The following is a 22,281-nucleotide window of genomic DNA, read 5'->3' as shown; positions in this document are numbered from 1 at the left end:
TGTTACTAAGGCATTAATGACAGCAAATAGCCTTACATTTGAACATGACTGCCCAAATATGGACATGCCTACTCAAGTCACTTTTGATAGAAATCTTGCCAGTGTTGGTCGATGCTGGTGGTCCGACTTGCCTCTTACATTTCCCACTCCATTACTACCAGTAGTCAAAATCGGCGTTAGTGGTGCAGAAATCTACCCCAAAACCTCTTTGTTTGTACCATAGTGGCAGCTGTTTGCCGTCAGGGTGATTTGAAAACAAATTGTTGCTAGTAAGACTAGCCATGGCAGTTAAGCATTTTGGAACTGTTTAGCAATTACCCCTCATTTGCTCAATGTTTTGCAATGTCATAGCACTTCATACCCTGTCGAGAAGAGAGAAAAAAATCAGCAGGCTTTATCCAAGGTGCTATTTCTTCAAAAGACAAGTACATTTTTTGTAGCTCTAAACATGCTGTGCTTAGCGATTGAATTTCAGTCCTATTGCTGTCTTGCACTTATGGACATGAGTCACTCTGCAACGATTGTACGCTGTGGAGAGAGCTGCTATCAATTGTGTCTCCTGTCGCTAAGATGCTATATCTGGCATTGAATTCTTGCATTCTGTGATATTCATTTTTTTGTTGAATGTTGTGTAAAACGTCTATTTTTAATAGGCAGAGGCAACATTGCAATCATTTGTAAAAAAAAATGTTGCGTTTGAATACTGTAGTACTTTTTCCTGCTTTCAAAATACCCACCTTCTCATCCTTTCAGATAACAGCTGCAGAAAGTGATCTATGCAATTCAGCAAATTCTTGTTAGTTAGACCCCCACATGCCACATTCATGCTTCGAGTTAAAATTAGGGCTTAAGAGTTGATAGTGAGTGACACAGGCTATCCAGCTATGAAGGACATCATACCCAAGCTCAGTCCTATCCTCACCTGAGGTCACACACACTTCCAGTACTGATTGCTGGTTAGTGATCAGGGGCTCGATTTTAAAAAGGTGGCGGGATGGCAACGGGGGGGAGTGAATGGGCGTGTGGCAAACCCGAATAATAAAAACTTACCATTCCCCATGCAATCGCGACTTAATTGGTGCCCCTTAATCTTGTTTCTGGGTTTGCTGTCCGAAAGCTGCGCATTGGGCGGACTGCGCCCCTGCATAACAAACTGTCATCTGGAGCGTCTACATTTAAAGAGCCTTTGCTCCAATGGATTTTGCTGGAGCAAAGAGCCAGAAGACCCAATGGAACTGCACAGGGGCAAGGCTACTCCATGATTCAGCGATGCCTTGCTTCAGGTGCTACTGGCCGGGGTGAGGAGGAGGAGGGAACTATTTTACCCGGCCGACAGGAGGAAGTGCCCTACCTCTGCCACCAAGAAGGCCTGGCTCGAGGTGGCAGAGGAGGTCACCGGCAGTGGCAACATCTGCTGCACTTGGGTCCAGTGCAGGAAGCGTTTCAATGACCTAACTTGATCAGCAAAAGTGAGTACACTCTTACTGATTCTCCTGCATTCCGTGTTCCACGTCACCCTCCCACCTCCCCCAACTCATTCTGCACTGCCAAGACTACTCCATCACATCACTCCTCACACCCATTAAGGCTCATCCTCAACTTACCTTCACTTCCTCACCTCCCCACTTGTGACCCCACCACTACCACTCACCCCAATCCTGATCCAATGTGATGTCTCTGTCTCATACTCACCCTCTGATACACCACTTTCATGGTCAGCCTCACCCAAAGCAGTGCATTCACTGGCTGGCCACTTCACCTTCACCCACTCACGTCTGTACTTTCTCCCCTTCTAGGAGAAGGGAGTGCAAAATGCACTCGAGAAGACGAGGACTGGAGGGGGGCCACAATAAATAGTGGCCCTCACAGGCGGAGGAGGAGGCCCTGCAGATCAGCCGCACCCTCAAGTGCCTGTACATCGGGGGCACCGAGACTGGCACCCCGCAAACATCTGGTGTCACAACTTTGACTATCATCACACACAACATGAACTGATGTTAACAATGCTTGGCATGTTGAACACCTCACTATGCTCATTGCAACATGATACATCTGTGATGATGCTTAATATTGCCTTCAGTTCTCTTGCAGGCCATTCAACGACCGCAGTGACTGATTCCTCAGAGGAGCTCCCGGCCCCTGAGGTCGCACCGTCACATCTTAGCGAGCCTTCCCCTGGCGCAGATACTCACAGCTAGTCTCCATTGAGCTTGGAGCATGGCACACAAATGAGTCCATTCAGGCCCTGACAACGGCCGTTCGGACTCAGGGTGAGCAACATTCAGCTGCCTTAAACAGGCAGACAGAAACTTTACAACGGGGCTTCCAAGGCATCATACATGTACTCCAAACTGTTCTCCAGCAGGGTGCTAGGAGTGATGTGGGCTTGGTCCAGGAGAGGGATGATAGCAGAAGGGGACATAGAAGTGGGGACGCCACTCAAAGCACTCCCACGTCTCACCCGTCACCCCCCTCTCAACCAGTACCCGCAATGCTGCCTCCTCTCCAAGTGGCCGAGTCAGCCCCTGCACAGGTGCAGGTGGAGCAGTCTTTGGAGAGACCCTCACGGGCTCCAAAACCCAGAGGATGTAGGCCAAAAGCTTCTAAGCAGTCCGGCCATGGACATGAGCAACCCTCTGCTGCAGCCACAGGGGATGCACTACATAGAAGCGGTAGGAAGAGAAAGGCTAAGGATTTGTGATCACGTAGGGTATGCACAAGGGTGTCTGACAGACTGATATGTTTTTCATTTATATTTGGTTTTTATTAAAATCACATCATGCTTTGTCATGAACGGCGACAGTTGATGCCACCCGGTGGGTCACTTTACAGTGGATGTATGTGTAGTTGCAGGACTGTTTCGTGCAGGGGTGGGGGAGTGGGTGGGCTGGTGTTGGCACTGCTCTCTTCAGGTGGTGTGAGGACTGGACTCTTCTCACTTTCTGATCTTATGAGAACCGTTCACATATGAGTGACTCCCTGGCCTCACAAGCAGCCAGGTGAGCCGCTGCTCTGCCCTAGGGTTCGTTCTCCTTCTCCTCCTGCTCCTGCAGCTCCTGATCCTCCTCAGTGTGGATGGCAGATGTGGATGAGGGCATGGGGCCTTATCAACCGGTATCCCTCTCTGTTGCGCCATGTTCTGCAAGACACAACACACTACTGTAATGTGACCCACTCTCGCTGGTGCGTATTGAAGCACTCCCCCGATTGGGGCACCGAAATCGCAATTTCAGCAGTCCTATCACATGTTCAATTATAGACCTAGTGGTGATGTGGCTGTCATCGTATCGACACTGTTGCTCGCTGATGAGGTTCCTCAGAGGTGTCATGAGCCACATGGGCAGGGGGTATATCTTGTCCCCGAGGAGCTAGCCCTTAAGGGTGTTCGGTGCATGGAAGAGGCCCGGGATGTTGGATTCCCTCAGAATGAATGAATCGTGGCAGGTGAAGAAATCTTTTGTGGTGGTCAGAAATGAGCTAAGCATTGATGGAGCGGTACCTCTTTCTGTTGATGACCAGTCCTGGCTCGTGTGGAGGTGCTTGGATTGCTATATGCGTGCAATTGATTGCACCCTGTACCCATGGGAAGCCAGCCACAGAGTGGAATCCCACTGCTCTCTCCCTCTGGCTGAGGTCGTCCATGGGGAATTTGAGGTATTGCGAGGCCCAGCGAAACAAACGGTTGGTGACCTGCCTCATGCGCTTGTGTGCAGACGATTGAGAGACCCCAGTAATATCACTGGTGGCACCCTGGAACAATACGGAGGCAAAGAAGTTGAGGGCAGTGGTCACTTTAACTGCGATGGGTAATGAGATGCCGCCAAGCCCAGCTGGGAGCAGTTCAGCATGAAGGAGGCTGCAGATGTGTTCGACCACCTGGCGACTCACTCTCAGCCTGCGTATGCACTGCTCCTCAGAGAGGTCCAGGAAGCAGAGCCTCGGTCTGTAGACCCTCTGACAAAGGTAGTACCTCCTGCGACGTCAGTCCCTCTGTTGTTCCCCTCTGCACTCTCGTGCAGGTGCCTGTGACACAGCACTGTGTTGTGGAGTACAAGTGGCGGAAGTGCACACCATGCCTGGCGAGGATGGTGATGTTGCTCGTCCTCGGATGTACTGGTGAATGCAGCCATCGCGCCCCCCATCCTGATGATGTCAGTTTGAGGAGGTCCGAAAAGTTGGTAAATATGTGTAAGCGGAACAATTCTGAGTGGAGACCAAAAATTTTCAATCTAAACACAAAGATCTCCCAGACAAAAGTTTGTCTGAGAGAACTGAGTGCCTTGCTGCAATAACTCACCTTTTATCCCCATCTGTCAAACAGGGATTTAAGTGTCCAACTGGCTACCGGCTGAAACACGACTTGTTCCCCATGACGTGTTTCACACAGCATGGGAAACACGCTGAGGCAGCGTTGAAATCGCTTGCCTTCACTCTTAATTAGATTTATGCAAATTTCAAGTACTTTAAGTACTTGAGTTCCTTGTTTGAATATCCGCAGGACTTCCAGGTTCGGGAATGGCGTGTGCACCCAGATGACCCTGGGTCGTGCGCGTTCTTAGACGTACTGGAACTGGGATTTCTGCCTGCTCCTGGAAATCCAGATTTTCTTCGCCCCCAACGCTCCTGCAGTTCCGTTTTAAAATCGAGCCCCAGGAGTGGGACAACTGACTGATTTTCCTAATCTTTAGATTTGTGGCCTAATGTAGCACCCCTGTTACTGGGCCAGCTGAGATCAGCTAACTGAACTCAGATTGAGAATCAAACCTGAGACCTTCCTGATTATGGCTTAGGGATGGAGACTTTACCTCTGAGCTATTGGGATGTTGGGATCAGTTGAAATACTGTAGGTACTGATTTGCCACCAGTACCTGTTTTGAGAGCTGTGTGAGCTACCAATGTCAAGTTATGTAGCCGGCTGTATACTTGGGCAATTGTGCTTGGGCAGTGTGGAGCTCTGCACACAGGTACTTAAACGTACAAACAGGGCACTGCTCACCAGTAGATTGGAGGTGATCAGAAATTAGAAAACAACCAACTGTCTTGCTGACTAGTTACTAAGAATAAGAATGTTAAAAGTATTACCTGCAAGATTGTCGCAAACTCTAGAACCAGGATTTATGGGCTTAAGCCTAGAAAAGAAACGTATGAACATTGGAACGGGAGTGGACCATTCAGCCTCTCATGCCTGCTTCGCCATCCAATTAGAGCATTGTTGATCTGTACCTCAACTGCATTTATCCGCGGTAGCTCCATATCCCCTGATACCCTTACCTAAGAAAGATCTAGCGATTTCAGTCTTGAAAGCTCCAATTGTCCCAGCGTTCCCAGCCTTTTGAGGGAGAGAATTCCATATTTCTACTACGAAAAGGGAAGGCGTGGAGGGAAGTTTAGAATGAACTACTTTACACAGCGAATGCTGAATGTGTGGCATAGACTTCCCATGGAAGCAGTGGAGGCAAATGTGTGGAAAAATTTAAAGGAGATTTGGAAAGAAATATTAGAGCACGGGCGATGGTGGTTTTTGAGGAACAGTTGGTTGGATTGCAGAGTCTTTTTTTGGTCCTGTAATTTTTCCAGGTAGCTCTTCTGTTACACAAAGTCAACCTTATTGATTCACTGTGCAAAATGTAACACATCAACATTATCACTTGCAAGGGTTAGCTTTTTTAAAAATTCTGTAGTCGGTGTGCTGATAGTGTCAGAAGGACAAGTACTGTTCCAACAGTAGTTACTGGATAGTGATCAGGATTGAGAACCCTGGCTAATTTTCCCTTCCCTGACTCTGGAGTGCTAAGGACAAATGTAGCATTTCTACTCCTGCCTGGGCAGACTCTAGGGGCAAGATTCTCCTCTTGGCGATATTGTGGTGGAGCTTCTGCCCACTGCCCTGACCCATCTTCCTGGTTGCAGGACAGGCCCCTGTTTGCAGGACAGGCCCCTAGCTGGATCTCTGCCACCTTGGACACCTGCTGCTGCACAGCCACACCATAATGCTCCTCTCAAGAGGTGGTGAAGATTTAAAAGGCAGAAAGCCCCAAAGAGGAAGAGCAGAATTTTGTTTTGGGCTTCGGCCAAGATTGAAGCCATTATGAAGGGAGAGGAGGGCACCACTAAGCCCCCTCGATCTATGAAGTCACTTTGGGTGCAGACTACCAACACCTTTCTCCTGGCAGTTCCTAGGGTTGTTGGAGACAGCAGGGCAATCGGCCAGAAACCAAAGCCTAGGCATTCATATGTGACCAGCTGGGCAGGGGCAGGCAGTGGCTGTTCTGGTGGGCTTGAAGGGAGATTAATTGAAGTTGGGGTAGGAACAGGGTGGTCGACCTCACCATCCAATTAGCCCTATTATCTTTAACTATCCCGCCATTTTGGGCAGAATATTCGAGGAAAATCCAATCCCAGATATCAAATAAGAGTTTTAGTGAGTTTTAACTTAGTGGTGAAATCAGTGACAGTTGGGCTAGTGTTTAGCCTGCAGAAAGAGTAGAGTTGAGAGTTTGGTTTAACTTCAGAGATGTTCTCTTCATGATACGAATTCTTTCGTGAATTCACTTCAGTACAGGAAGCACTGCGTAAACATAGCTTTCATCGTCATGCCTAAGTAACCTGGTGTATGATGAACTGTTGACTTGAGTAGACACAGGTTGAGGTGTGTGTGTCATTTTTTGAGATGGGTGTTGCAATGAATTGTATTTTATTTAGCTGCTGTGGCCACTTCTAAACATTTTTCTTATGATCTACAAACGAATAAGAGCTTTTATAGCACACAGCAATATGGTGAATGGCAAAGAAATGAAGATTTTCTAAAAACCATTTGCTTTCACCTTCAGTGAGATGGTAATACATGACTTTCATCGTGGCTGAAATTCTAGTCACTAAAGCATGCACAGATTCTGTCAAACACCATTAGAGTTGAAGTCACCCTGAGGGCAGTTTACATCTGGGAATTCAAGCTAACTAGTGATTATTTATATGCATTCTCTAAATGTCACATGACATTTCATTAAAAAGAAAAGACAATGGAGGAGTCATAAGAGTGGTCACTAATGCTATAAACCTGCTCACCTTAGAAGTTAGCTTTTGCTGAGTTAAGTCTATTGTTGGTCTGTTGGACAATTGAAAAAATGAATTGAATTCTATCATAGAATTTTACATCATAGAATTTTACAGCACAGAAGGAGGCCATTCAGCCCATTATGCCTGTGCCAACTCCTTGAAAGAGCCAATTACTTCCATTCCCCTGCTATTTCCCCATAGCCCTGCAAATTTTTCCTATTCAAGTATATATCCAGTTCTCTTTTGAAAGTTGCTATTGCATCCGCTTCCATCATTCTTTCATGATGTGGAGATGCCGGTGATGGACTGGGGTTGACAATTGTAAACAATTTTACAACACCAAGTTATAGTCCAACAATTTTATTTGAAAATCACAAGCTTTCGGAGGCTTCCTCCTTCCTCAGGTGAATGTGGAAATGAAATCCTCGAACCTTTCACATTTATAAATCACAGAACAATACCTGGTGATTACAGAGTCTTTCCAACTGCCCGTTGCCAAGGCAATCAAAGTGTTCAGACAGAGAGGTGTTACCTACAGGGCTACCGAATATACAAACAACCAAAAAAAGAAAAAAAAAACAACAGAGAGAGATAGAAACATCCGGAAGGAAGAGAAAGACAGAAAATGACCCGTTATATTGAAAACAGATAACTTTTGTTCGCTGGTGGGGTTACGTGTAGCGTGACATGAACCCAAGATCCCGGTTGAGGCCGTCCTCATGGGTGCGGAACTTGGCTATCAATGTCTGCTCGACGATTTTGCGTTGTCGTGTGTCTCGAAGGCCGCCTTGGAGTACACTTACCCGAAGGTCGGTGGCTGAAAGTCCTTGACTGCTGAAGTGTTCCCCGACTGGGAGGGAACCCTCCTGTCTGGCGATTGTTGCGCGGTGTCCGTTCATCCGTTGTTGCAGCGTCCGACCATGCAGACACTGCGACAACGGATGAACGGACACCGCGCAACAATTGCCAGACAGGAAGGTTCCCTCCCAGTCGGGGAACACTTCAGCAGTCAAGGACTTTCAGCCACCGACCTTCGGGTAAGCGTACTCCAAGGCGGCCTTCGAGACACACGACAACGCAAAATCGTCGAGCAGAAATTGATAGCCAAGTTCCGCACCCATGAGGATGGCCTCAACCGGGATCTTGGGTTCATGTCACGCTACACGTAACCCCACCAGCGAACAAAAGTTATCTGTTTTCAATATAACGGGTCATTTGCTGTCTTTCTCTTCCTTCCGGATGTTTCTATGTTTCTGCCTCTCTGTTGTTTTTTTTTCTTGGTTGTTTGTATATTCGGTGGCCCTGTAGGTAACACTTCTCTGTCTGAACACTTTGATTGCCTTGGCAACGGGCAGTTGGAAAGACTATCTGTAATCACCAGGTATTGTTCTGTGATTTATAAATGCGAGAGGTTCGAGGATTTCATTTCCACATTCACCTGAGGAAGGAGGAAGCCTCCGAAAGCTTGTGATTTTCAAATAAAATTGTTGGACTATAACTTGGTGTTGTAAAATTGTTTACAATCATTCTTTCAGGCAGTGCATTCCAGGTCATAACAACTCGCTGCTTAAAACAATTGTATCATTTTATATTAGACACTTGCAAGGTAACGTATAACTTTAAAATGTGTCTGCGATAACATTCCAATATGGCTTTTCTCCCAAGCTCAGGAACCCAATAAAGTAAAACATAATATTTCATAAGATGATGATGGATTGTCAAAGATCTTTCTGTTGTGAAGAAAACCTTTACAGTTCACTGCTGGTTGTGGTGCTGGTGAATTATGCGCATTTCACACTTGTAAATAGGCAGTAACAATCTGTATCAATAGGCAGTAACAATCTGTATCAATAGGAAGTAACAATCTGTATCAATAGGCAGTATCAATCTGTATCAATATCCTGTAGATTTGCCACATAGTGAGTCTGGGTTGCATAGTTTGAAATGGCTGACCATGAAGCTTCACAGGACTGTACTGCACAGGCACATGCCTTCATATTAAGCATGATTGACATTATGGGCTGAAATTCCTTGGGACACTATCCCAGCGGTGCTGTCCTAATTTGCATGGGGCTGGTGGTGCACACGCTATTACGGGCATATCGCTGGCGCCAACCTGTCTCATACAGCTAGATGCCATTGGGGACAGGGTTGCCCAAATCTCCATCTTTTCCACCCTCCAACCCAGGCCATGTCTTCCTCAGTCCTGTGAGTAATTTTTTAAAAATGTTCCTTTCTGGGGCCCTGATCGCCTTCCCCACCACTGGGGCTTATTTTTGTCCATCTGGAGGCTGGTATGCTTCAAAGCACTTTGGTGTACCGGCCTCCAGAGACACGCCGGGTCCCGACTGAGCCACTGGATTGGGAACTCCCAGCAAAGCAGCCCCCCGCCCCTTCTGCACCTCCCACCCGGTTCTACCCCCTTAAGACATTGGTCTTGTAAAGGGCAAACTGGGATTCTAACCGTTGCAAGACAAGTTTGGATACTCCCAGAGACCAGACACGGCCAGGTTTCCACTGTTTTCCAGGGTGGTTTCCTTGGTCTCCTGCCAGACATACAGCAGCAGACCAGCAGAACCCCGAGAACCTTTTGGCCCCTATGTGTTTGCAATGCTAGGGAAGCCAGCCTAAGCAGTGTTTCTATTTCTACTTCCTATCACCAAACAAGCTAGCTAATTTGCTATAAATTCCATAAACCTTAATCTTGTTTAAGTCTTCATGTGGAATTTTATCAAATGCCGTCTGAAAATCCAAGCAGACTGTATCCACTTGTGAGCCCTCATCCATTAGTTTAGTTATCTCCTCAAAGAATTCATATACGTTATTGAAGCATGATTAGGGTACTTGATTTTGAAGTTGGTATTTATTAAATATGCTGTTGAAACATCAAAATACCGAAAAGACAAAAGAAAAGCTAATGAAATATTCACACCAGGAGCTCATCGTGACTACTTAATTAGATTTGAAAAATCCTGCCAGCACAATCATGGCCTGAAAACCCATGCCCAAGAGATTAGTCATATCTTCTTTTATGTCTGAATCATGTATCTCGATTTTGATTTTTAACGAAAAAGAATCTAAAGCAGTAAGTTTGGTGAAACAGGAAAAAAATAAACATCAAAAACCAGAAAGCCAGACTTTCACCTATTGCTTTCAAACCAATGCTGACTGTTCTTTCTAGCCTGTGGGCTCTTTAGATGAGCAGTGATAACATCTGGTATGCTCTGAAGCATTTTCCATGCTACAGCTGTTGGATTAAAATAAAAATAGAAAATGGTGGAAATAGGCAGCAGGTCCATCAGCATCTGTAAAGAGAAAAGATCGTTTAACAGTAGGATGTAAACCCCTCATCAGAACCCCTGCCAAAGGGTCTTAAGCCAAAACATTAATTTATCTTTTCCAGCTACTGATGGATCTGCTGTCTAGTTCTACCATTTTATGCTTTTATTTCAGATTTCCAATATTTCTAGGTTTTTAAAAACACAGCTGTTCAAATCAGTATACTTGTTTCACTCCTTTTTTGAATATTGGGATAGCATTTGGTACTCTCCTGTCCTCAGGTATAGCTCCAGTATTTAAGGTGCTCCTAAAAATATTGAACAGAGCCTCGTTTATTGCTTCTCTCATTTCCTTAAGGACTCTGGACGTATTCCATCTGGCCCATATGCCTTGTAAACATTTAATTCCTTGTGTGTTTTTTCATACCACGTGCTTTACTCATGTGTACTTGTGTTACAGATTTCTAAGCCAAAATGACTGGACCTGGAATTTAACCACAATCTTCATTTATTAAAACTGATGTGAAGAATCTGTATAAGACATGGGCCACTTCCTGATCCTCTAATATTTCTTCCCAACTTATCCAATAAAGGACCAATGTGGTCTTTTACATGATGTCTAGTACTAACATAGCTTAAAGAATTACATAGCTTAAAGAATTACAAGTTATGTACCATGATTCAGAATTGCTGCTGGTGCCTAGGATTATATGGAATCAGTACAGTATGTTATATGGGAACCCACACAACACAACTGTCCAATCAGACTTGGGTGACTTGATATTAAGCAGTCCTCTCAACAAAGTTGATTTGGTGTGCTGATTTTGGATTTGTGAGTTATATGCCATCAATTTTATGCTATATTTACACTGCTACCTAGAACCGTTTGTTGCATAATTCATAGTGTAACAGGATGTAAAGAGATTGCAAAACCAGTTTAGATGGTTTCAATCCTGTTATCCAATTCAGAATGAATGTGCTTCCACAAGACAAAACAGCCCATAATTGACCACTAAGTAGAAGGGCCAAAAGATGGACAGCGAAGGAAAATGTCTGAGGTAGTGATTAATAAATGCAGTTGGGACAGAGTAGAGTGCTCATCTGAGGTTGGAATTGGGTCACAACCTGTGGAATACCTGACACGGGAGTGCTTAGTGGTGACTTGGGGGTAGAAATTGATTATGGCCAGTTTTCGGACACATACCAATTGAGTGCAGACAGTGTGCTTCCGAACAGGAAAGCCCGAGGCCCAATTTTGCGCGAGCATTTGAATACTTTAAATTGAGGCCCCATCTGCCCCCTCAGGTGAATGTAAAAGATGCCAAGGCACTATTGAAGAAGAGCAGCGGAGTTTTCCCGATGTCCTGACCAACATTTATCCCCCAGTCAACATCTAAAACAGATGATCTGGTCATTTATTTCATTGGTGTTTATGGGACCTTGCTGTGTGCAAATTGGTTGCCGCGTTTCCTAATCTACAACAGCGATTACACTTCAAAAGTACTTCATTGGCTGTAAAAAGAAACTTTGGAGCATCTTGAGGTTGTGAAAGGCGCTATATAAATGCAAGTTTTTTCTTTCATCTTTCTTTCACTATTCAAAGAAGAGCTCATGAGTTCTCCCAGTGTCCTGGCCAACATTTCTCCCTCGACCAACCCCAACAAAAAAGATTTATTGGTTATTTAACACATTTCTGTTTGTGAGATATTGCTTTGCAAATTTGGCTGCAGCATTTGCCTACAAAACAACAGTGACTACAATTCAGAAGTAATGCATTGGCTGTAAAGTACTTGGGACATTCCGATGATGTAAAAAATGCTGTATAAGTGCAAGTGTTTAAAATTTGGATGAGATGTTAAACTGAAGTCCCATGTGCCTGCCTATCAGGTAGACTTAAAAGATGCCGTGCCTAGTGCCCTGGCCCACATTCTGCCCACCACCTAAAAATAAATTAACTGGTCAGTTATCTCATTTGCTGTTTGTGGAACCTTTCTGTGCACAACTTGGCTGCGACGTTTGCCCACTTGACAACAGTGTCTGCTCCTCAAAATTAATACTTTGAGACATCCCGAGGATATAATAAGGCACTGTATGAATCCAAGTTATTTATTTTCTGACCTTGACTGAAAATGATTCTCCAGGACAATAAGCAATTAAGTTTTTTTAAAAAATGTAAATAAAAGCTGCAGTTAATTTGTTCTTAAACTGCCCACAAATACATCAATTAGAAAGTCTTTATGGTTATTAACATCCTCTGTATAATCATCCCATGTACGAATCAGAGGAAACAGTCTGAATCTGTTCCAATCATAATGCTGCAGCTATAAACCTTAAACTGAACCGTGTAGTCCAATCCACTGAAATAAATGCCTGAGTAGAGAACATCTCTGTTATAGGGGCCGGTTCATCTCAATAGGGAGCAGGGGAGTTTTTGCTAATAAGATATCAGATATTGCTAGATTAGCCTAAGGTATAATTGTCACAGGAGCTGTGAATTGTTTATATCATTAAAACCCTCTGGAAAGCAAAATTTGTTTAAGTAATTATTAATATATTTTATTAAACTTTCCTTGAAGTGGTTGCTATTAGTAAAAGTTTGTGTTGAGTACAAATGGAAATATGGCACTTTGGCTTTTCAATGAAAGAAAGAAAGACTTGCATTTATATAGCACTTTTCACAATCTCAGGACGTCCCAAAGAGCTTTACAGCCAATGAAGGATTTTTGAAGTGTAGTCACTGTTGTAACGTAGGAAACGCGGCAGCCAATTTGTGCACAGCAAGCTCCCACAAACAGCAATGTGATGATGACCAGATAATCTATTTTTAGTGATGTTGGTTGAGGGATAAATTTTGGCCAGGACTCTGGGGATAACTCCCCTGCTCTTCCTCGAAATAGTGCAGTGGGATCTTTTATGTCCACCTGAGAGGTCAGACGAGGCTTCGGTTTAACGTCTCATCCGAAAGGCGGCATCTCCAATAATGCAGCACTTCCTCGGTAATGCACTGGAGCATCAACCTAGATTTTGTCCTCAAGTCTCTGGAGTGACCTTCTGACTCGGAGGCGAGAGTGCCTCCAACTGAGCCACAGCTGTCACTTGTTGCAATATTATCTGTTAATATTAACTCTATAATCCTTTTCAGTTAATCTGTTTTGTTCTCCCAGATCAGAGACTAGAAAGGTTCCTTAGTATGCAACACAGCATAGCTTAAAATTAACAAGAGGCTGAGAGCTAATTGCACTCCATTCAGAAGTGATGGCCCTTTTTTTTTGAAGCACTAAATTTAATTCCGGTTAAAATCAGACCATAAAATTACTGGCGAGTGATTTTTATTTTCTGCAATAATGCACTGTACTACAGCCTTTCTCTTCTGTTCCCGACTAAGGGACCTTAAGAGGCGATGGTTTGCTTGTATCAAAATATCTGAATTTGAGGTCTTATATCTACTAGAAAACAGAAAATGCTGGAAACACTGAACAGGTCAGTCAGTATCTTTGGAGAGAACAGATGGTAACATTTCAGGTGTAATCCTTTCGTCAGAACTGCTCTGTTGTCTTTAAAAGTGGGAAAAATGTAAAGTTAAAAGTTTTTTAAAGAAGTGAAACGGTATTACTGGTAATGAGATTCCCTACTTAAAGGGAAATCAGCGTAGAAGGAAGTACTCTTTTCCATCCCTCTCAATTTTCTTTGCCAATCAATTGTGAAGTGGGTGATTTGTGATTCCACGGGCACAGAGCAGCCCTCTGTACTACATCAAAGTGCCCATTATTTCATGAGTGTCAATGGGCTATTTGACCATAAGAACAATATAAGAAACCTTGGAATAAGAAAAAAACCATTTGGCCCATCAAGCCAGACCTTCCATGGATCATGGGGGCACCATAGCCAAGCCTGATCATGATCTCACTCAACATCTACATATGTGCACTTTCCAGTATGGGCCACGAGTAACGATCAGCAGCTGGTACCTGGATAATTATTTTTTACTCTTCCATAACCCAGGCCAATTTTAATGGATCTACAATCATCCAGCTGAGACTTTCTAACTCAGCATAGGCCAAGAATCAAACCTGGGAGCTTTCTGGTCTCTATGACTCAGTACCATACAGTGTGGTGCACTGACCCACCGAGCCAACTCAAGAACTTGGAGGAAGTATTCTAAATCTATGTACTTATGATTTGCACAGCTTTAATTTGAATTAAACCCTGATGTCTAATTGATCAAATGCACACTGGTGTGCTACTGAGCACTGCAGACCAGAAAGGTCCCACGGTCAATACTGGATGTGTCTCCCTGGCTTAAGGGGAAAATCTAATCCTGGTCCTGATCAATATTGAGTGGCTTCTGCTGGAAAGTTCATATGTATGTAATATGAAGGATGGATCAGGCTCAGCTGCGATGCCTTCCATAGTTGAATGGCCTTCTGACACTCACTGCCTACACATAAGCAGTGGCCGCTTCGACAGGGTACTGGAGTGCTTTTGCTTCTGGAATCATAACCAAGCTAGAGTCACTGCCTTTCAGAAGAAGGGGGAGAGATTTGGGAAAGAAATGTTAGCTGATACGAATAATCCTCTTAACGGGCTCCTTTACACATGGCTATAAAAGCATAAACATGGCCCCTAATTGGACTTTACACATGCTAACTAAATAATGATTAGTGTCTGTGATGTGTAAGAAGCTCCCTGTTTGACATCTATGAAATGTAATTATTCCTGTTTGTATTACACTGTTGAGCTTCTCAGAAAATAGTTATTCACATCAAGTGTAATTCTGTTTTTAAAAACTAGCACCATGGGACATATAAGTAATTCACATTGAAAGTACTTGCCTTTTCATTGATGTTTCATCTTAATATGAGAGAAATATGTGTCACTGTAATGAACCTGAGTTTTTATAGTAAAGCTGTCAGTTGAAATTGTCTCCTAGTTTAGCTTTAGACCAATCCTTTTTTCCTAGTGATATTTCAGACAATAAAAAGAAACCACAGTTGCACTTGATCCGTTGAAGTTCCAGCTGTCAAAGATAATATTGATGATTAGCTTCTTCTGATCTAGTACCGTAAAGAATTCAAATGGGGTTGGAGCTATTGGTGCATTCTGACCACATTTATGCCCCAGGGAGTCTGAGTGGCTTAAATCGGATTAGCCTCTCAACGGGGATACTTGAATTTACATCCTAGTCTTACTCGATAGCTGGCATTGAACATGCCAGGTCATGAGCAACAGTGATGTGAAGTGGTGTCCCTTCTTGTATTGCTCAAGCATGTTTTCCAGCAGGTGAACCAAGGAGAGCATGCATTTGATTCAGAATGGGAATCGTAACGTAAACCAGATTGGCCATGTAGGGGGTTACGTCTCACCACATAGTGTCATTCACATGAATCAGGTACGGAACAAGTCTTCACAGTCTGCCAGCTGTTAAATGAATTTAGGGAGACTCAACCAATTCCTAATGGACATGAGTTCACTGCACAAAACTACCCACATTTGATCACTAACTTGGCAGTGCCACTCTGAAAGGCTGGCATTGAAACTGGAAATATCTTGTTACCACTACTGAGGTTGGAGCTAATATGTTGGGATAAAGTAGAAAAAGCTCACACATCTTATCTGGGAATACCCACTGCTGGCACTGTGTTCTATCCCATGCTGGTGTCATCACGACTTTGATCAACCCAAAAAATACATTAGAAATATAAGGGTGTTTTCCGGGTATATGGGGTGCTGGTGGGGAGCTTCGACCATCTGTGATGTGTATTGGAAGACTGGGTGCACTGCTGGCTCCCTGCTAGCACTACATGTCGATCCTATGAGGTCGATTGTCAAAACTACCAGTGTGCTCAAATCTGGAGTCAGGCAGGCACAGACAAAGGGTCTATAACTGTTAACTCATCTGTTCTCTCCACAGGTGCTGACTGACCTGCTGTTTCCAGCATTTTCTGTTTCTATTTCAGCACAGATTCTCATGTCTTCAGCTTTGGGTTTCTTGCCAGTATGACACTGGAGTCAAGACCGTGGCTCCCCTAAATCAGTCCCAAGTTTCTATTCGGCCAGTACCTATGGTTGTCTGATATATGGCTTGAATTTAATATTCGCTTATGTGCAAAGTCTCATAGTTAAATGTCTTAATTTTCTATTCTGCTTTTCAATTAGCATAGTTTTGGAACTGGAGCAAGGCGTGTGACTTGGTGTCTCAAGCACCTTACTTATTACAATATATAAGAGGGTTATTATATTCTCCAACATTTGTTAAATAGAAATCTGGAAAATAAGTCTTTAGACCTGAACTGTCCAGATTAATTCTAAATGCTTGGCAACTGTATGTTTATTGTTCTGCTCATGTTGAAGTTCTTGTTCTTTCATTCTGATTTATCTTACTAGTGGAACAGGAAATGTGTTCTTGCCAATTCTAGCCATTGCCAAAAATGTGCTTCCTTCACTTTTATGCTTGATAATGTTAATTTGTTAGTGTACTCCATGTTTTAAAGCTGCATAAGTATACAGGCTGTTCAAACCAAATTGAATACCTTTAATCTGCGATTCTAAACTGTTTTTATATCGCGTTAGGACTAGCTCCCATATATGGGCCTCGCAAATCCCAACCAATTTTCCTTTCAGAAACCAGAGCCACCGGCATGGGTCAAAGACAGTATAAAAGCAACTATCATTTTTCTATAGCGCCTCCTCCATAAGCACACGGTTGGTTATCTAGAATGTTAGTTTATCCGCTGGCTGGAATCACAGTCAAGAGCTATACCAAGCACATTATGACGAAATACATTCATTTCAAATTGCTCACCTGTAAAGTTATTCCCTTCTTTAAGTAATGATTGTGTCCCCCAGACCATGCCAAATGTCCACAGATATGTACTATGCACCACATCACAGGAGTAGAGGATTTCCTCGCAGTGCTTGGATTGTAACCAGTTTCTATTTTCCTGTAAGGTGCACCTAAAATTAATCATAAGTACCCTTTGTATATATACTTGAGTGCAGCGGTAATTTAATTGGAACCTGTGGAAAATGGGAACGCCTGCCTTATGTGCGTGACAGCTTTGTTTTGATGTAAAGTATTTGTGAAACCACAAACCATAAACTTCCGACTGAGGTTTTGCTGGAAGCCAAGTTTTGTAGTATTTCACACACAGTGCTCCTTCCAGCTTACCAAAGATCCATGCCGTAGACTCTTATTTTAGCATTTCCCTTGATAACTGTACATAATTTACAGCTGAAATAGTTGGAAACTTGTCAATTTTTTTTGGCTCATTGGGGTTATTAGTTAAACAAATTGCTGCTTCAAACATATGCTTCATCTACTTAATTTTCATTGCAGCTATCAATGGTTACAGTGTTTCAATTATTATTACATCTATAACAATTATTTTCTATAAATCTTTTACTGTTGAGTATTAGAAACCAGGATTAAGGAAATGTAAATTATGTAGTCATTGTAGATATCTGTGCTTGAGTACTTCCTGATTATAGGTTATAAATCTCTTTCGTTTAAGATGTTTTCTTTGAATATCCCCAATGGCTCTGTTTATAAAGGCACTACCTAGTGTAGAATGGAGCCATATAGATCAGAAAGGTGCCTCATTTTAATCCTCAGTCTGCACTAAGTTAGCTGATCTCAGCCAAGCCGGGTTCAACATCCCTACGATAAAGTGGGAAAAATTCTGTTGAAAAGTATTTGTATGTGCGGAGAGCACAGGATTGAGCTCGGACCCCAGGTGGATTAGGCAGCCTTTACGCACACATGATATATTGCCACGTGGGTGAGATACTAGACTGCACCTTTCTGCTAGCTGAAACCCTGTGCATCCGTACAACTTCCAGTCTGATTCTCAGTCAGCGTCTCTGAATCGTGGGATCATGCTTTAAGGGGTGTATTGACATTGAATATCTGGGGCAAGGGAGACGGTTTTGGGTAAACCCTGTAGTGGCGAATCTAAGCTATAAGAAAGACTGAGTGACCAGGTTGAGGAGGACCTCCCTGAGCATGTGAGTAAGGACAGTGCTTTCCCTTTCTAAGCACCCAGACGTTTGTGGCTCAGGAGCTTCGACTGGGTCCTGATTCACTGTGTTATATTTTGCATAATTGTATTAGGCATATTGGGTATATTATGGGAACTATAGTTCTTGTGCAGAATGCCTGATAGAGGTGCAGTACTGTAAGCTTTAAAACATAGTTTTGGTTGAAATTTTGTCCTGTTCAAGTTGAGGACCATCAGTAGGGTGGGCATCCATATGGTTTGAACTGGACAGTCCAATTTTGTAGTCGGCTGCTCAGTCATTTTTAAAGCTGAAATATCATACACTGTAAGTGTGTTTTTGATACCTACATAAAATAAATACTTCATCCTTGAGCAGATCTGCTCTATCTAATTTTGGACTGGACTAGAGATGGTACCTCAATCCTCTTGAGCAGGTGTTGATTTGGGTATGTGGGGATCTAAAACAGAAGTGAAAATGTGCTTCCTTTATGAGACAGAACTACATTTGGTGTTTCTCCCCGCTCTTTCGCCCAAGAGCGAGGGATGGTGAAGAACCAGTGGTGACAAAGTATGGCAGGTGCCAGGTCACCTGCCTTCTATGAAAATGAAAGGGGAAAAGAAAACTGTGTATGCCTCAGCACTGTGAACTAATCATGCTACATGCAAACACACATTGTATATACTGGCCATGTGTTATTCTTGAGCACTTTATTTGAGCTATGTCAGAAGGGGCCAGTATAATGTGCGTTTTGTAGAAATCATGTGAAAGGTGGCAGAACAGGAACAAGAGAGTTGAATGTTGGAGAGCTGGTAGTGGCCATGTTAATTTAATGCTGTAAATTTGTATTTGTGTATTACCTGATAGCATCTCCGCTGGACAGAATTTTGGCAGTCATTTATTCTCAATGGTCTCAAATTGCTATGTTTATAGAGGTAAGCAGGAGATAAATCATTTTTTAAAAAACTCTATTCACTAAGCTCTGGTTTGCCACTATAAACAAGTAGAATTTAAAAGGAAAGTAGGAGATACAGAAAATATGTGGAAGTGCAGAGTTGTTCCTGCTCATAGAGCATAGATTCTCTGTAGCGTCACATGTCTGAGGCGCTCATCTTTCTTTTTAAATTTACTTGATGGATTTTCAAGTACAGAGAGTACCTTTAAAATTAGTACTACTAATGGTAATCTTAGGTAAATCAGAGTTCATGAAATGCTCTAAGATGACATATATTTAATTAAAAATGATGGGAGAGAAATTGGATCAAAGGGCACATGTTTTCAGGGCCATTATTTCATAAAAAAAGAGCAGTGAAGTAATTCATTCATTGTACATTTTAAATCTTTAATAAAACATTTTATGTTTCATTTAGTTTTTTTTTTGAAAGCTCCAATTTATTCCCTTCTCTTCAGAAAGTGCTGAGTCGTGCCGGGATATGGTTCCATGAATCCCAGTCGCCCTCGAGTACCTCACTGTCGTGGCCATTTTTCATGTGTGACCCTAGATAGTGAGTGTTAGTAGGCTTCTGCACCATGAGGTGCATCACTGATGAACCCAGTCCTGTCCTTGCCCAACGTCCAGACACATGGGTTTTCTGGCAGGAGTCATCGGATGGCAAAAAGGGATGGGAAGCCTGGCTGATTTTTTTTCCCCCTCCCAAACCGAACGGGATGCTAGGGCCAATTGTACTCCTACCACTACCCTGGATCAGATCAGCTAACTCAGCACAGATTGAGACCGGGACCTTCTGGTCTGTATGGCTTAGTACCATGCAGTTATTCACTGTCTGTCTTAATTTATAATTTTTGAAACTGCAGCAAAGAAATTCCTGTTGCCGATATTAGCAGAAAATATTCTTGTTCCACTATATTAACGGAGGAGTTTACCCGATTATTTAAAATTGGTCAATGTCTCCCCTGATACTGCCAGCAGTAATTTCTAGTTTCAAATAAAGATTATGATTCTGGCCAAAATTGAGCTGGACAAACGTTGTTTTCACAGACTGAATCTTAATAGTGTAGTGAAGTATTATGTTTGACGCAATGATTCTGAATGCAGCAAAAACCTCATTCGCTAACCTTAGGTGAAAAGTCAACAGAAAATTTGTTCCGCTATCTATACTCTCAATGTGCAGCAGGGAGAAACATAATTTTTCAAGATTGTGCAGAGATTTATTTTACTGAGTAACTGGAAATATAATGTGGTTTCCTGATTTACTTTTTTGGCTGCATTTAATCTGGAGATGAGATATATTTCATTTAGAGGAATGGATAAAGTCAAACGTTAAGTACTGAGACTAAGGGGAGTAATTTTAATTGATGGAGCGGATTGCCTGCCCATTATGGAACTTAATTTCAATGGGAATAAAAATCGGGCAGGTTTATAATGGGTGGACGATTGCTGTGCCAGTTTATCGCCCAACAGTGAAGGTGAAAATTACCCCCTAGAAATGATAATACAATGTAATGTTATCACTAGATTTTTTTTTAGCATATTGGCACCAATACACAATAGGAAATTTCACAGTTAAGCCAATACTGTTCAATGTTGTGCCAATGCACTTTTATGGTGCACTTAATTCATTATCTCAAACTGCTTCCACCACTATGACCACCAGTGAATGATCTCTACCACCAGGGAGCATAAAATTACAAAGAGACATTGATAGATTAAGTGAGTGGGCAGAACTGTGGCAAATGGATTTCAACGCAGGTAACTGTGAGGTCATCCATTTTGGATCAAAAAAGGATAGATCCGAGTATTCTTTAAATGGTGAAAAGCTAGGAACAGTGGCGGTCCAAAGAGATTTAGGAGTCCATGTACACAGATCACTAAAATGTAGTGGTCAAGTACAAAAAATAATCAAAAAGGCTGATGGAATGTTAGCCTTTATATCTAGAGGGCTAGAATATAAAGGAGAGGAAGTTTTGCTACAGCTATACAAAGCCCTAATTAAATAACATCTGGAGTACTGTGTACAGTTCTAGGCACCTTAAAAATAATTAGCCTGGAAAGGAGTGCAGTGCAGATTCACCAGAATGTTACCAGGGCTCCAAGGGTTAAATTATGAGTAGAGATTGCACAAACTAGGTTTGGATTCCCTGGAATATTGAAGGTTAAGGGGTGATTTGATTGAGGTTTTTAGGGTTTTGAAAGGAATTGATAAGGTAAATAGAGAGAAACTTTTTCCACTGGTGGGGGAGTCTAGGACTAGGATCATTACCTTAAAATAAAGAACCAGGCCATTCAGGAGAGAAGTTGGGAAACACTCCTTCGCACAAAGGGTGGCAGATGTGTGGAACTCTTTCCACTAAAAGCAGTAGATGCTAGCTCAATTAATAATTTTAAATCTGAGATCGATAGATTTTTGCTAGCCAAGGGTATTAAGGGATATGGAGTTAGGATACAGATCAGCCATTGAATGGCAGTACAGACTCGAGGGGCTGAATGGCCTACCCCTGTTCCTATGTCCCTACATTCTTATGCTCCTACGTAGATCAAAATAATCTCTCCAGACAAAACCCACATTTGAAAAGACAAAAAAAATCTATAATTATCCTGAGTAGTATTGGAATGGAGAATAGACTTCCAGTTTAGAGCACAAGAGGGTAGAAATTCCAATTTCAGGGAGCAACGCCCCAAGCCCGATCAGTACCTGGGTACGGGTGCTGTCATATTGGCATGGGTGGCTGCCCATGCACCTGTGGTGCCAACCTGAGACAGGCATATTAGGCTCCTTACATATGTAAGTGAGGGGCCTAACGACCTGTTTCAGGATTCCTGCACTAAATTGGTGAGTGATGAGAGGAGTAGGCTTCTCTCTCACTGTGCTGCACCCCACGCCCCGAGACTTACCTGAGGCTGCTGCCAGCGAGGCAATCGACCTGAAATTGGAATGCTGGCAAAGAGCGTGCTGCTCTGAAGGTGCGACAGGCGCCAGTAACTCACCCAAAT

At 43.0% G+C, this 22,281-nt stretch overlaps 1 protein-coding gene and 1 long non-coding RNA gene across 6 annotated transcripts in view; one reads left to right on the top strand and one right to left on the bottom strand.

Annotated features, from left to right (window-relative positions):
- Window positions 1-17,259, bottom strand: part of LOC137299882 (uncharacterized) — a 35,112-nt gene extending 17,853 nt beyond the window's left edge. For both annotated transcript variants that reach the window (XR_010958003.1, XR_010958002.1), the window contains exon 1: window positions 17,137-17,259. This is a non-coding gene — a long non-coding RNA (uncharacterized lncRNA). The remainder of the gene's footprint in view (window positions 1-17,136) is intronic.
- raraa (retinoic acid receptor, alpha a) overlaps window positions 1-22,281 on the top strand; it is a 484,346-nt gene that overhangs the window by 63,361 nt on the left and 398,704 nt on the right. The gene's annotated exons all lie outside the window — the stretch shown is intronic.

The sequence above is a fragment of the Heptranchias perlo genome, chromosome 30, assembly GCF_035084215.1.
Source record: "Heptranchias perlo isolate sHepPer1 chromosome 30, sHepPer1.hap1, whole genome shotgun sequence".
NCBI lineage: Eukaryota > Metazoa > Chordata > Chondrichthyes > Hexanchiformes > Hexanchidae > Heptranchias > Heptranchias perlo.
This window is presented reverse-complemented; position numbering and strand designations above follow the sequence as displayed.